We start from the raw sequence: 12955 nt of genomic DNA on the forward strand, positions 1-12955 counted from the left end.
TCTTTCTTTCTTTCTTTCTTTCTTTCTTTCTTTCTTTCTTTCTTTCTCTTTCTTTCTTTTCTTTCAAGATTTTTACGTATTTGAGAGAGAGAGAGAGCACGAATGGGGTGGGGGGGCACAGGGGCAGAGTGCGGGGGAGAAGCAGGCTCCCTGCTGAGCAGGGAGCCCGATGGAGGCTCAATCCCAGGACCCTGGGATCATGACCTGAGTCGAAGGCAGACGCTTGACCGACTGAGCCACCCAGACACCCCTCCAGGCCCATTTCATTCCATCAACAACCCCCATAGATCTTTCATTTGAAGAACAAGATGCTCACCCTTTAAGTTCTGAAAAGAGGAAGAATGTTTTTATATCCAAACAGCCCTCCTTAGACCAGGGCTGAGACCAATAACTAGCCTCCTGGCTGTCTGTAGCTTTAGCTTATGCTTCTGTGTGGGTTTGTTGATATGTATTCCAACTACTTCTGAACCCAGGCTTTCTTGTTCTGACTACCCATACACCAAGGCACTTTCTTGCTGCCAGTGTGTGGCCTTGTCAAATATTCAGGGATCTGTTCTTTTAGAAAGGGGTAATGGTCCCGGTCCACAAATACCCTATGCGTGTCTAGGTAAATGGGGTGAAAGGATTTGAGAGGACCCTTTAATGGGACACCCCTGCCAAAGCAGGATGCAGATTAGCGTCTCAGACCCAGCCCAGGTGAGACCTTCACATTTCCCCGTGGCTAGAGACCTCCAAATCATGGTTAGGCACTCCTACCTAGGAGAAAGGCTCAAGTTTTCTGGTGTCTTCTTTGTTGTGGAATGACAACAGATGTCCTCTATTTCCATGGTCTCTCAACTATCTCTCTTCTAATCCCAGAAATACCTTCGGGTTCCTTGGGCTAGGCTGGCTGAGCTGTCCTCGGGACTTTTTAGCTAAGCAGCTGTTGATAAGAATGTGATGGTGTAGTGAAGGCATCTAGGGAAGCTGCTCTGGGGATAAATTGTCCTCAGTGCCAGGATCAAGTTCTATCTAAAAAAGAAAATTTTAGGTGGCTTCATTGCACTCTGTGTCTACTACCAGGCCCTGGAATGTTGCTGCATGCCAATAGTAAATCTATCCCCCACAAAATAGGATGAGCTAGAATTATAAATAGCTTCTGAAGAGATTTATTAATTTACCTACAATGGTTTTATGACAAATTATTACAGGAAGCTAGAATTACTATGGCTGTATCTTTGAGCAGATTGAGGTAGTTGTCAGTGAGGACAATCATGTTCTTTATACTATTAGTGACAATATTTAGTTTAAATCAGCAAGACAATTTTTACATTCTTACACGATAATATTGTATCGTATTTTTACAAAAGAGAACTTTATGTGGTTATAACAAAAATATTAATGGAGGGGCCCCTGGCTGGCTCAGTCGGTAGAGCATGGAACTCTTGATCTCAGGGTTGAGTCCAAGCCCCACGTTTGGTGTAAAGCCTACTTAAAAATAAATATTAATGGAAACTTGTGTTTTTATATCACTTATAAGGTTTATTCATTCATTCATTTATTTATTCTCCATAGGATTACAAAATTGAGTAAGACTTTATTTCCTCAAAGACCTTAGAGTTTAGAAAGGAGGACAAATATGCTAAAAAGTGATTGAAATGCAGTGTAGTGTTAGAGATATATGGTGGCAGTGGTTCTCAAGCTTGGATACACATCAGAATTACCTGGAGAGCTGGGAAAAATTCTGATGCCCAGATGGCACCAGAGGGATGGCCTTTGCCTGGAAAGAGAAGGAAACTCTGGGGCGCCTGGGTGGCTCAGTCGGTTAAGTGTCTGCTTTTGGCTCAGGTCATGATCCCAAGGTCCTGGGATGAAGCCCCGCATCAGGCTCCCTGCTCAGTGGGGAGTCCGCTTCTCCCTCTACCCCTCCTTCAACTCGTGCTCACTCTCTCTCTTTCTCAAATAAATAAAAATAAAAATCTTAAAAAAAAAAAAAAAAGAAAGTTGTATTTGGAGAAGTAGGCAGGGGCCAGGTCTTTAAAGGCCCTAAAGAGATATGTACTTTATTATGTATGGAGCCACTGAAGGGTTTTAAGCAGGGGATTGCCATGCTCATGGTCAGCTTTTCAGTTTTATTTTATTTATTTTTTAAAAAGATTTTATTTTTTCAGGGAGAGAGAGCGAGCAGGGGGAGGGGCTGAGGGACAGGGAGAGAGAGAATCTCAAGCAGACTCCCCGCTTAGCGTGAGCCTGATGCTAGGCTCGATGTGGGGCTCGGTGGAGGGCTTGATGGGGGGCTCGATCCCAGAATCCTGAGATCATGACCTGAGCTGAAATCAAGAGTCAGATGCTTAACCAACTGAGCTCCCCAGGTGCCCCAGCTTTTCGGTTTTAAAAGCTTATAAAATGGAAGTTTTAAGGAAGGAGTAGATGACCCAAACTGTGTCGGAGAGACTTGTTAGGCGGTTATTACAGAAATCCAAGTGAGAAGTCCTGTGGGTCTAGACTAAGGCTGTGGCAGTGGGGATAAAGTAGAAGAAATGGATGTGAGAAATACTTAGGAGGTAAAATTACCTTGGAGCACAGAGGGAGGGGATAAATGGAAAAAGGAGGCATGGGACTGCAGAGTTTCTCATTAGGGTGACTAGGAGAATAAAAACATCATTGACAGAAACAGAGGTCAGTGTGGGGAGGCACATGTTTGATTTCAGTGAGTAAATGTGAAGGGACGGACGAGCAAGAAGACATCACCAGGACACACTTGAATGTACAGGACCGGACATTTGAAAAGTGGTTGATCCAAGCAATAGAAAGTTTAGATTTGTACTCATCCAAATGATAGGAATCAGGAGTAAACAGAGTCTCTGAAGTTTGAAAATTTTGTTTTTTTCACTTTTGCTTACCTTACCTGACAGCCCTCTAGTGACATCAAGCACATACTACATTTCATAAAAGTGCCTCACCTTAGTTACTGTGATCATGAAATGGATATTCAGAACCCTGGCTTGGTCAAAATACTATTGTAGTAATATTCCAGTATTCATGTGTGGTGGCACATCTATGCAGCAAGGGTCTTAGATGGAGCCTGAAGTTGTTGTTTATACTAATTCTGGGAGAGTCAAGAGGATTTGAAATTGAGCTACCAGGAATCTATTTATAGGAGAAATCAGGGAGTCCTCCATGGAAGAATTTATTCTACAGCTGTGGGTGTCACCTTCAGCTACACACCAGAATCACTTGGAGAGCTTAAAAAAAGTTCTGATGCCCACAATGCATCCCAGACCAATTAATCAGAATTAATTGGCCAGGCATTAATATTTATTAAACTTCCTCAGGTAATTCTTTGTACAGCCAAGATTGAGAAGCTGCTGCTCTAGAGGATGAGAACATACCCATACGCAGGGTTGAGTCAAGGATATTGGCTGAGGCTGCAGAAGAGGAGTGGTTCTGGGTGCTGCAAGGCTCTACCAATCAAATCGCCCCTGGGTTCAGCTCTCGGGGGTGGGGGGGGGTCCTACCTGTGGCCATACCTGAATTGCCATCCTTGAGACCTACATCCAAGGAGCTACAAAAGCGTCAGCGCTGGGGTGCCTGGCTGGCTCAGTCTGTGGAGCATTCAACTCTTGATCTCGGGGTTGTGAGTTCGAGCCCCCACGTTGGGTGTAGAGATTACCTAAAAATAAAATCTTAAAAAAAAAAAAAAGAGTAAAAGCTAAAATACAGTGTTCTCCAAAACTCAGCAGGACTGTAAGAACATAAGGAGTTAACGGCTCTGGCATTGGCAGAAATACTGACCACAATGGTGATGGTGACTCCTTTAGCAACATTTTCTTGAGCACCTGTAGTCTGTGCTAGGCGCTAGTCTAGGGGCTACGGATACAGCAGCAAACAGGATTGGCGAGGTCCTTTCTCTCTTGGATCATGGATTCTAGTCGTTTTGTTGGTGCAGAAGGACTAACAAAATGTCAGGTAGTGAGAAGTACTATGCAGGATATTAAATGGAGTGATATGATAAGAGAATGAGTGTCTGTTTGGAATGGTAGGTCAGGGAGGTGGCTGTCTGCAGAGGGGAACTTTAACGTGTGAGGGGCACCTGGGTGGCTCAGTTGGTTAAACGTCTGCCTTCGGCTTTGGTCATGATCCTAAGGTCTTGGGATCGAGCCCCGCGTCAGGCTCCCTGCTCACTGGGGAGCCTGCTCCTCCCTCTCCTCCCCACTCATGTGCTCTCTCTCGCTATCTCTGTCTCTCTCTCAAATAAATAAAGTAACATGTGAATGACAAGAAGGAGGGAGCCATATGAAATTCAGGGAGAAGAACATTGTAGACAAGGGCAATAGCAAATATAATGACCCAAAGGCAGGAGCAGCTTGGCACGTTTAAGGAACAGAAAGGAGGCTGTGTGGCTGGACTGGATTGATTGAGGAGAGTGGCATAAGATGAAGCTCTAGCAGTAGTCGCGAGCCAGATCATGTGCAGTCTAGTAAGTCATGGTGAAGTCTGAATTTTGTTTTGTTGTTGTTAAGTTTGAATTTTAATCTAAGCGTGATGGAGAGTCATTGAATGGTTTTGAGCAAGGAAATGATAAAACCTAATTTATATTTTAAAGGACCATTCTTACTACTATTGTGGGAAATGGATTGGATTGGAGAAAGAATGGAAATGGGGAGAACACTTAGTAGGGTATTTGCGATAGCACAAATAAGATATGGTAGTGGCTTGGGTTAGGATGTTAATAGTGGACTTGGAAAGGGCGCCTGGATGGCTCAGTTGGTTAAGCGACTGCCTTCGGCTCAGGTCATGATCCTGGAGTCCCAGGATCGAGTCCCGCATCGGGCTCCCTGCTTGGCAGGGAGTCTGCTTCTCCCTCTGACCCTCCTCCCTCTCATGCTCTCTGTCTCTCATTCTCTCTCTCTCAAATAAATAAATAAAATCTTTAAAAAAAAAAAAAAAGTTTAAAAAAAAATAGTGGACTTGGAAAAAAGTTGGCACATATATATATATGTATATATATATATATATATGTACATATATATATTTTAAAGATTTTATTTATTTATTTGAGAGAGAGAGAGAAAGAGGTTGAGAGAACCAGTGTGAGGAGGGGCAGAGGGAGAAGCAAACTCCCCACTGAGCCGGGAGCCTGATGTGAGGCTCGATCCCAGGACCCCGAGATCATGACCTGAGCCAAAGGCAGACGCTTAACCAACTGAGCCACCCAGGCGCCCGAATCCATACAACTTATAGATAAATGGGACATGGGGGCTTGGGAGAGGTATCAAGATGAAGGTGATGGTGACAACATTAGCAGTGTCGTTGTTGAGGACAGTAGCTCTTTCAGTAATGGTACCTTCAGTGTCTTTGACAACCAGCATCCGTGGCTTCAGCTCAGCATGAGCTCATGTGGCCTTCACGGGCCTTGTTAGCATACAAGGCACTCTTGGTCATGAAACGAACAGGAGACATCATTGCTGGAGAAAAATGGAAGGCACCACATAGCAGCAAAGCAGACTCATTTACGGAGCATATGTGAGATAGCCTCTGAGGCCATACTGCCAGAAATATCCGAGAAAAACTTAAGAAGGGTTATTTATAACTTCTGCAGAGCAGAGGAAGTGGCGTCAGAGATATGCCCTTTTGTGATTGTGATCGCATATTATCCATAAGCTGCTTTGACAAAACTAATCTGGATTACTCTTAAAAGAGGTCCCAGTTGGGGTGCCTGGGTGGCTCAGTTGGTTAAACGTCTGCCTTTGATCTCAGGGTCCTGGGATCGAACCCCATGTCAGGCTCCCTGCTCCGTGGGGTGCCTGCTTCTCCCTTTCCCTGTGCCCCTCCCCTCGCTCATTCTCTCTCTCTCTCTAAATACGTAAATAAAATCTTAAAAAAAAAGAAGTCCCAGTTGAAGCTATACTAAATTAAGCATTATCAAACATATTTTTTTGTAAAAATTTCCCTACCAACTATGCAAACATTGATATTTTATATTAAATTATACAAGAAATCTTCAGGTACATGCTTATGAAGATTCAAATAATACAGAAGTTAAATGTTGTATTTGTTAGTCTTCCCCCAGCTGTTGCCCAGTCACATTCCCCAACACGAGGTAACCGTAAGAGTTTAGTGAGTTGCCTTCAAAATGTTCTATGCTTTTATATATATGTGTGTACATATGTATATGCTTTTTTGATATGCTTTTTAATACATATATAGTATATATTTTTATTGTATATTAGTGTATGTTTTTATATATTTATACATATATAAAAGCATATTGAAAAAACATATATATACACATATATAAAACATAGTAAAATATTTTGAGGGAAAAGCATATAGAAAAAAGCATAAAAATAGCATATATATATAACATTTATGTATGTTATTTATGTGTATAACACACAGATATAGGTTTTTTACTTTCCTTTATTTTTTAAGATTTTATTTTTAAGGAAAAAATTAAAAATAATAAAATAATAATAAAAAGGTTTTTATTTTTTTAAGATTTTTTAAAAAGATTTTATTTATTTATTTGAGAGAGAGAGAGAAAGAGCACAAGCAGGGGGAGTGGCAGGCAGAGGGAGAGAGGGAAAAGCAGACTCCCCACTGAGTGGAAAGCACGATGTGGAGCTCAATCCCTGGACCCAGAGATCGTGACCTGAGCCAAAGGCAGCTGCTTAATTGACTGAGACACTCAGGCACCCCTATTTTTTAAAAGATTTTTAAAGATTTTATTTATTTATTTTAAAGATTTTATTTACTGAGAGAGAGTGAGTGAGAGAGAGAGCTCGCAAGTGCACAAGTGGGGGGGAGGGGCAGAGAGAAAGGGAGAAGCAGACCTCCTGCTGAGCAGGGAGCCAGACACTGGGCTCCAACCCAGTTCCTTGGGATCATGACCTGAGCTGAAGGCAGATGCTTAACCGACTGAGCCACCCAGGCACCCCAGTATTTTATTTATTTATTTGAGAGAGTGAGCACAAGTGGGAGGAAGAGCAGAGGGGGAGGGAGAAGCAGACTCCCCGCTGAGCAGGGAGCCAGACACCGGGCTCGATCCCAGGACCCTGGGATCATGACCTGAGCTGAAGGCAGACGCTTAACTGACTGAGTCACCCAGGCATCCAGGCTGCCCTATATTTTTTAAGCTCACCATTGTCAACCTCCAGCTCTTAAGGTCAAAACGTAACACTTACCTGGGTGGCTCAGTCGGTCAAGTGTCTGCCTGCGGCTCAGGTCATGATCTCAGGGTCCTGGGATCAAGCCCCACAAGGGACGGTCTCTGCTCAGGGAGAGCCTGCTTCTCCCTCTCCCTCTGCCTGCCACTCCTTCTGCTTTTGCGTGCACCCGCGCACTCTCTCTCTCTGTCAAATGGATAGATAAAATCTTTAAAAGCAAACAAAACAAAACAAAAGAAGAACAAACGTACCACTTCTGTGTGTGTGCACGTTGGGAGAAGGGATGAGAATCTTCATCTGATGGGGCATCAGAGGTTATTTGAGATCTTGCCTGTTTGAAATGTTTTTAATTTACCGTGTCACTTGATTAATGGTTTGGTCACGTATAGAATTTTAGTTTGGATGTAGTTTTCCTTCAAGTTTTGAAGGCATTGCTCTATTGTGTTTCAGTTTCCAGTGTTACATGGAGAGGTGGTTCAGGTAAAGTCATTACAAGGTTTAGGTTATGGCAGAAGAAGTGGGCAGCTGAGGTAGCCTGGAGAAAAACATCGCTGGATGTGACCAGGTCAAGGAACTGATTGACTAGAGGCATTCAGTGATCATCCATGTGAATATCATGGTCGTGTGAATATCAAAGTCACCACGAATGACAGCAGTGGCTTTGGAGAGCGAGATGTCAGACTGATGGCAAAGTCATCGTGACTAAGGGCTAGATGACAGCAACAATGTGTGGGATGGGTGATTTTGAATGAGGAACGAACTGGAGATGGCCGTGAGGACAATGGGCAACAAGGAGAGCACTTTATGTCCAAGTCCAGTCATGTGACTTCTGTGGAAGAGAAACAGCCTCCGCTTGACAGGGCTTTGGGGAAAGCAGTGTGCTCAGGGAAGTGTGAGATTTTATTCATTCATTCATTCATTCATTCATTTATTAAGATTTATTTATTTATTTATTTGACAGAGAGGGAGACACAGCGAGAGAGGGAACACAAGCAGGGGGAGTGGGAGAGGGAGAAGCAGTCTTTCTGCTGAGCAGGGAGCCCAATGTGGGGCTCGATCCCAGGACCCTGGGATCATGACCTGAGCCTAAGGCAGACGCTTAACGACTGAGCCACCCAGGCGCCCCAAGTGTGAGATTTTAGTGAGAACAACAAGGGGAAGGAAACATTTAGGGAAGAGGCTGAGGTTTAGCAAAGTCTAATGTTGATAATAATTGAGTTTCGGAGGACACAGTAGAAGAATTTGGGAGGGTAAGGAGAGTGAGAGCTTTGGTTATCTTAGAAGAGGAAGAGTGCAGTATGCGAATTAAGATATAAATTATGATAAACAAGAGGTTTGGATCGCTGTTGTGACTAAAGGAAATAGGACCCTTAAGGCACACTATGCAACTGCTGGATGAGTGGGTATACATACGAAAAATTGAAATCGATAACTTAATATATAATGAACATTTTATTTGTGTTTTTTTAAAGATTATTTATTTTAGAAAAAGAGAGAGCAGCGTGGGGGGTGGGGAAGGGCAGAGAGAGAGGGAGAGAGAAACTTTAGCAGACTCCATGCTGAGCGCGGAGCCCAACATGGGGCTCGATCCCATGACCCCGAGATCAGGACCTGAGCTGCACTCAGGAGTCAGATGTGACGCTTAACTGACTACGCCACCCAGCTGCCCCTATAATGAACATTTTAACAGAATTTATTGTAGGGCTTTAATAGTCAGTAATTTGCCTTCTGATAAGTTTGAAGCAATTTACAGTCACTCTCATCAATAGGGTTTAGGAGAGTCCATTTCTCCACACCTTTGTAAGTACCACTGGATATTAGCAAGCCCATGATTGTTGTTTTCTTTCTTTTCTTTTTTCTTTCCTTTTTTTTAGTTTTTATTTAAATTCCAGTTAGTTTACATGATTGTTTTCGTTTTTGCCAATGTGATGGTAAAAAGAAGAGGCCTCATTGTTTCTATTTGCATGTTTTCATTATTAGTGAGGCTGAACATTTAAAAATGCTTACCACAATACCCAGCACATAATACACTCTAAATAATGTTATTTACAAGTATCCCAAAGTGAATAATAATAAAATGAGTTTTCAAAGATGAAAAAAAAAAAGCTTTATTGGATGGGTTGGCTCAGTGAGAGAAACATGTGACTCTTGATTCAGGGTCATGAGTTCGAGCCCCATGTTGGGTATAGAGATTACTTAAATAAAATTTAAAAAAATGTCTTATTGGTGGGGTGCCTGGGTGGCTCAGTTAGTTAAGCAACTGACTTCAGCTCAGGTCATGATTTCAGAGTCCTGGAATTGAGCCCCACATCGGGCTCCTTGCTCAACACAGAGTCTGCTGGTCTCTCTCCCTCTATCCCCCCAACTCACACACGCATACACCTGTTCTCTCTCACTCTTTCTTGCTCTCAAACAAATAAATAAAATCTTTAAAAAAATAATAATATTTAAAAAATGTCTTATTGGAAATTCCTACTTTTCATCTTTGAATTACCTGTTTGCCTATTTTTTCTTTGGATGGTTTCCTATTGATTTGAGGAAACTCTATTTTTTTTTAAAGATTTTATTTATTTATTTGACAGAGAGAGACACAGCGAGAGAGGGAACACAAGCAGGGGGAGTGGGAGAGGGAGAAGCAGGCTTCCCACAGAGCAGGGAGCCAGATGCGGGGCTCGATCCCAGGACCCTGGGATTGAGCCCTGTGTCGGGCTCCCTGCTCAGTGGGGAGTCTACTTCCCCCTCTCCCTCTGCTGCTTTCCCTGCTTGTGTTTTTCCTCTCTCTCTCTCTCTCTCTTTCTCTCTCCCTCGCTGTCAAATAAATAAATAAATAAATAAAATCTTAAAAAAAATTTCTGGGATATGCTCTTCCAGGTGAATTCTACAATTAACTTTAGCATTTCCAAAAATTTCTTTAGGCCTCTTTTTTTGTTTTGTTTTAAGTAAACTCTATGCCCAGTGTGGGACTCAAACTCATGACCCCAAGATCAAGAGTTGCATACTCTACTGACTGAGCCAGCCTGGCCTCCCTGTTTTTCCATTTTTTTTTAAAAAGATTTTATTCATTCATTTGAGAGAAGAATGAGAGAGAGCACAAGAGGGGGGAGCGGGAGAGGGAGAAGCAGACTCCCCACTGAGCCGGGAGCCTGAGGTGGGACTCGATCCCGGGACTTGAGGATCATGACCTGAGCTGAAGGCAGTCGCCCAACCAACTGAGCCACCCAGGCGCCCATCCTTTTTTTTTTTTTTTTTAAGATTTTATTTATTTATTCGTCAGAGAGAGAGAGAACAGGAGCGGGGGAGTGGCAGGTAGAGGGAGAAGCAGGTTCCCTGTTGAGCAAGGAGCCTGATGGGCGGGACTCCATCCCAGGACTCTGGGATCATGACCTGAGCTCATGAGCTGAGGGCAGACGCTTAACTGACTGAGCCCCCAGGCGTCCCTGTTTTTCCACTTTTAAAGATGTTCTTTTATGTGCTTCAGTGACATTTTATAGTTTTCTTGATATTGATTTTACACAGTTTTTCTAGGTATTTTATAGTTTTGCTTTTGTCATGAATATGTTTTTTTCATTGTGTTTTCAGTTAGTTATTATCATGATACTGAAAGCAATTGATTTTGTGTATTCATATTTTATCTTGATGCCTATAATTTTATTAGTTTTTATTTTATTTTATACCTTTTCAAGTTAGGCCATCATATTACCAGCAAATAAGTTGTCTCTTACTTTCCAATATTTAGCACTCAATTTTCTTCCTTCTTTTAATTTTTTTACTAAGATCAATATGGTGAAAGTGGATATTTTTTCTTGTCACTTAATCCTGATAGCTCCAATCATAGATGACTCTTTCATTGTATTTTTAAAATTTATTTTATTATTATTATTATTATTTTTAAATGAGCTCTAGGCTCAACATGGGGCTTGAACTCAAGACCCTGAGATCAAGGGTTGCATACTCTACTGACTGAGCCACCCAGGCGCCCCTCTCTTGCATTTTATTTTACTTGATTTATTTTTTTATTTAAAAAATTTATTCATTTATTTTAGAGAGAAAGAAAGAGAGCGCAGGGGGGCAGGCAGAGGGAGAGAAGCAGGCTCCCCGCTGAGCACAGAACCCAACATGTAGGGCTCGATCTCACAACGCTGAGATCATGACCTGAACCAAAATCAAGAGTCAGAGGCTTGGGGCGCCTGTGTGGCTCAGTCGGTTAAGCATTGGACTCCCGGTTTTGGCTCAGGTCATGATCTTCATGTCTGGACATCAAGCCCTGCGTTGAACCTAGAGTGGGGCTCTGCGCTCAATGGGGCGTCTGCTTCCCCTCTGCCCCTTCCCCACCCCCTGTCTCTGAAATAAATAAATCTTAAAAAAAAAAAAAGAAAAAATAGAATGGAAGCTTAAATGACTGAGCCACCCAGGCACCCTGCCTCTCTTGCATTTTAAATTAAGATTTAGGTTTTAAATGTTGGCTGGATATTTCCTGGAACCTTAAACTCAGCATGTCCAAAATTGAATGTAAAGTCCAATTTGCCTACACCTGCCCAAACCTATCCGTGGTACTCATTTCCTTACTTCTGTTATTTGGGTTCAAATGACTCAATTGTTCTAGCCCTTCAGGTTCAAACCCTTAATCATCCTTGATTTTCTCCATACTTCTTTCTTCCCTCTCCCTACTTTTTTTTACCCCCTCTCACTACTTTTGTTTAAAAATTTCTCTTGATTTGGTCTTTACCAGTTGTTATAACACATATCTCCTCCTTTCTATTTTTACTGTTACCCCCCTTTCAATCTAATTTAACAGACTATTAATTACGGCCTTCAATTTTTAGGTATCTACACGGAGATACAAATGTAAATAAGATAAAGTTCCTGCTCTTGAGGAATTCACAAATAGTGGGTGATGGGTCTTAAATTTAACTAACTACAGTACCATGTAGTAGATGCTACAAGTCAGAGGAGTATGTGACTTTTGATCTCGAGGTCGTGGTTTCGAGACCCCACATTGGGGTTAGAGATTACTTAAAAAAAGAGAACTATATGTATAAAGAACTACAGTAGTTCTGAGGAGGAAATGATTATTTCCGTTTTTTGCTGAGTCAGAAAGGTAGACATTTGAGCTGAACCCTGCAGGACAGATATAATTTGTTTAGGTAGAAAAGGAGAGGGAGAAAGGGCATTTCTGGTAGAGGAGACAGAATGAGTATATGTCTTATATATTTATTCAACAAACATTTATTGAGTGCTTACTCTTTGTCAAGAGTTGTTGACAACCTTGAGACACGTATGAACAGATAATCACAATAAGGCATTATGTAAAATACAAATGCTTCTTTATCAGAACACTCCGTTCACTCAATGAAGATGTCCTCTCGGCCAAATATTTGGGTAGAGAAGCTATATATGCACGATGCTAAAGAGTCTTAACCAAATTTGAAAGGTTTCTCAAAATGTGTTTGTGACTGAGTTTGTAGCCGATTTTTCACCTTTCCCAAGGCATTTCTTCAGTTTTGTATTGGGGCAGGGAGATTGGTTTGGCAAGCAATTGAGAGGACACAGTCTATTTGTTAATTTAATAAATAAGCATTTATTGTAGGCCTATTGTGTGCCACATAGTGTTAGACTTTGGGGATACACGGGGGTGAGACACGGTATCTCCCTTTAGAGAAAACTACGATCACGTGGGCTCACTGGCGCACAAAAATATAATACAACGAGCGACAAACTGTGATAGGACTTTACATTCTGTATTCTAGGAGGAGGTATGAGAGATGCTTGAGAAGGTACCAGGGAAGATTTCCTGGAGGGAATGGTAT

This window comes from Neomonachus schauinslandi, chromosome X (assembly GCF_002201575.2).
Source record: "Neomonachus schauinslandi chromosome X, ASM220157v2, whole genome shotgun sequence".
Lineage (NCBI taxonomy): Eukaryota > Metazoa > Chordata > Mammalia > Carnivora > Phocidae > Neomonachus > Neomonachus schauinslandi.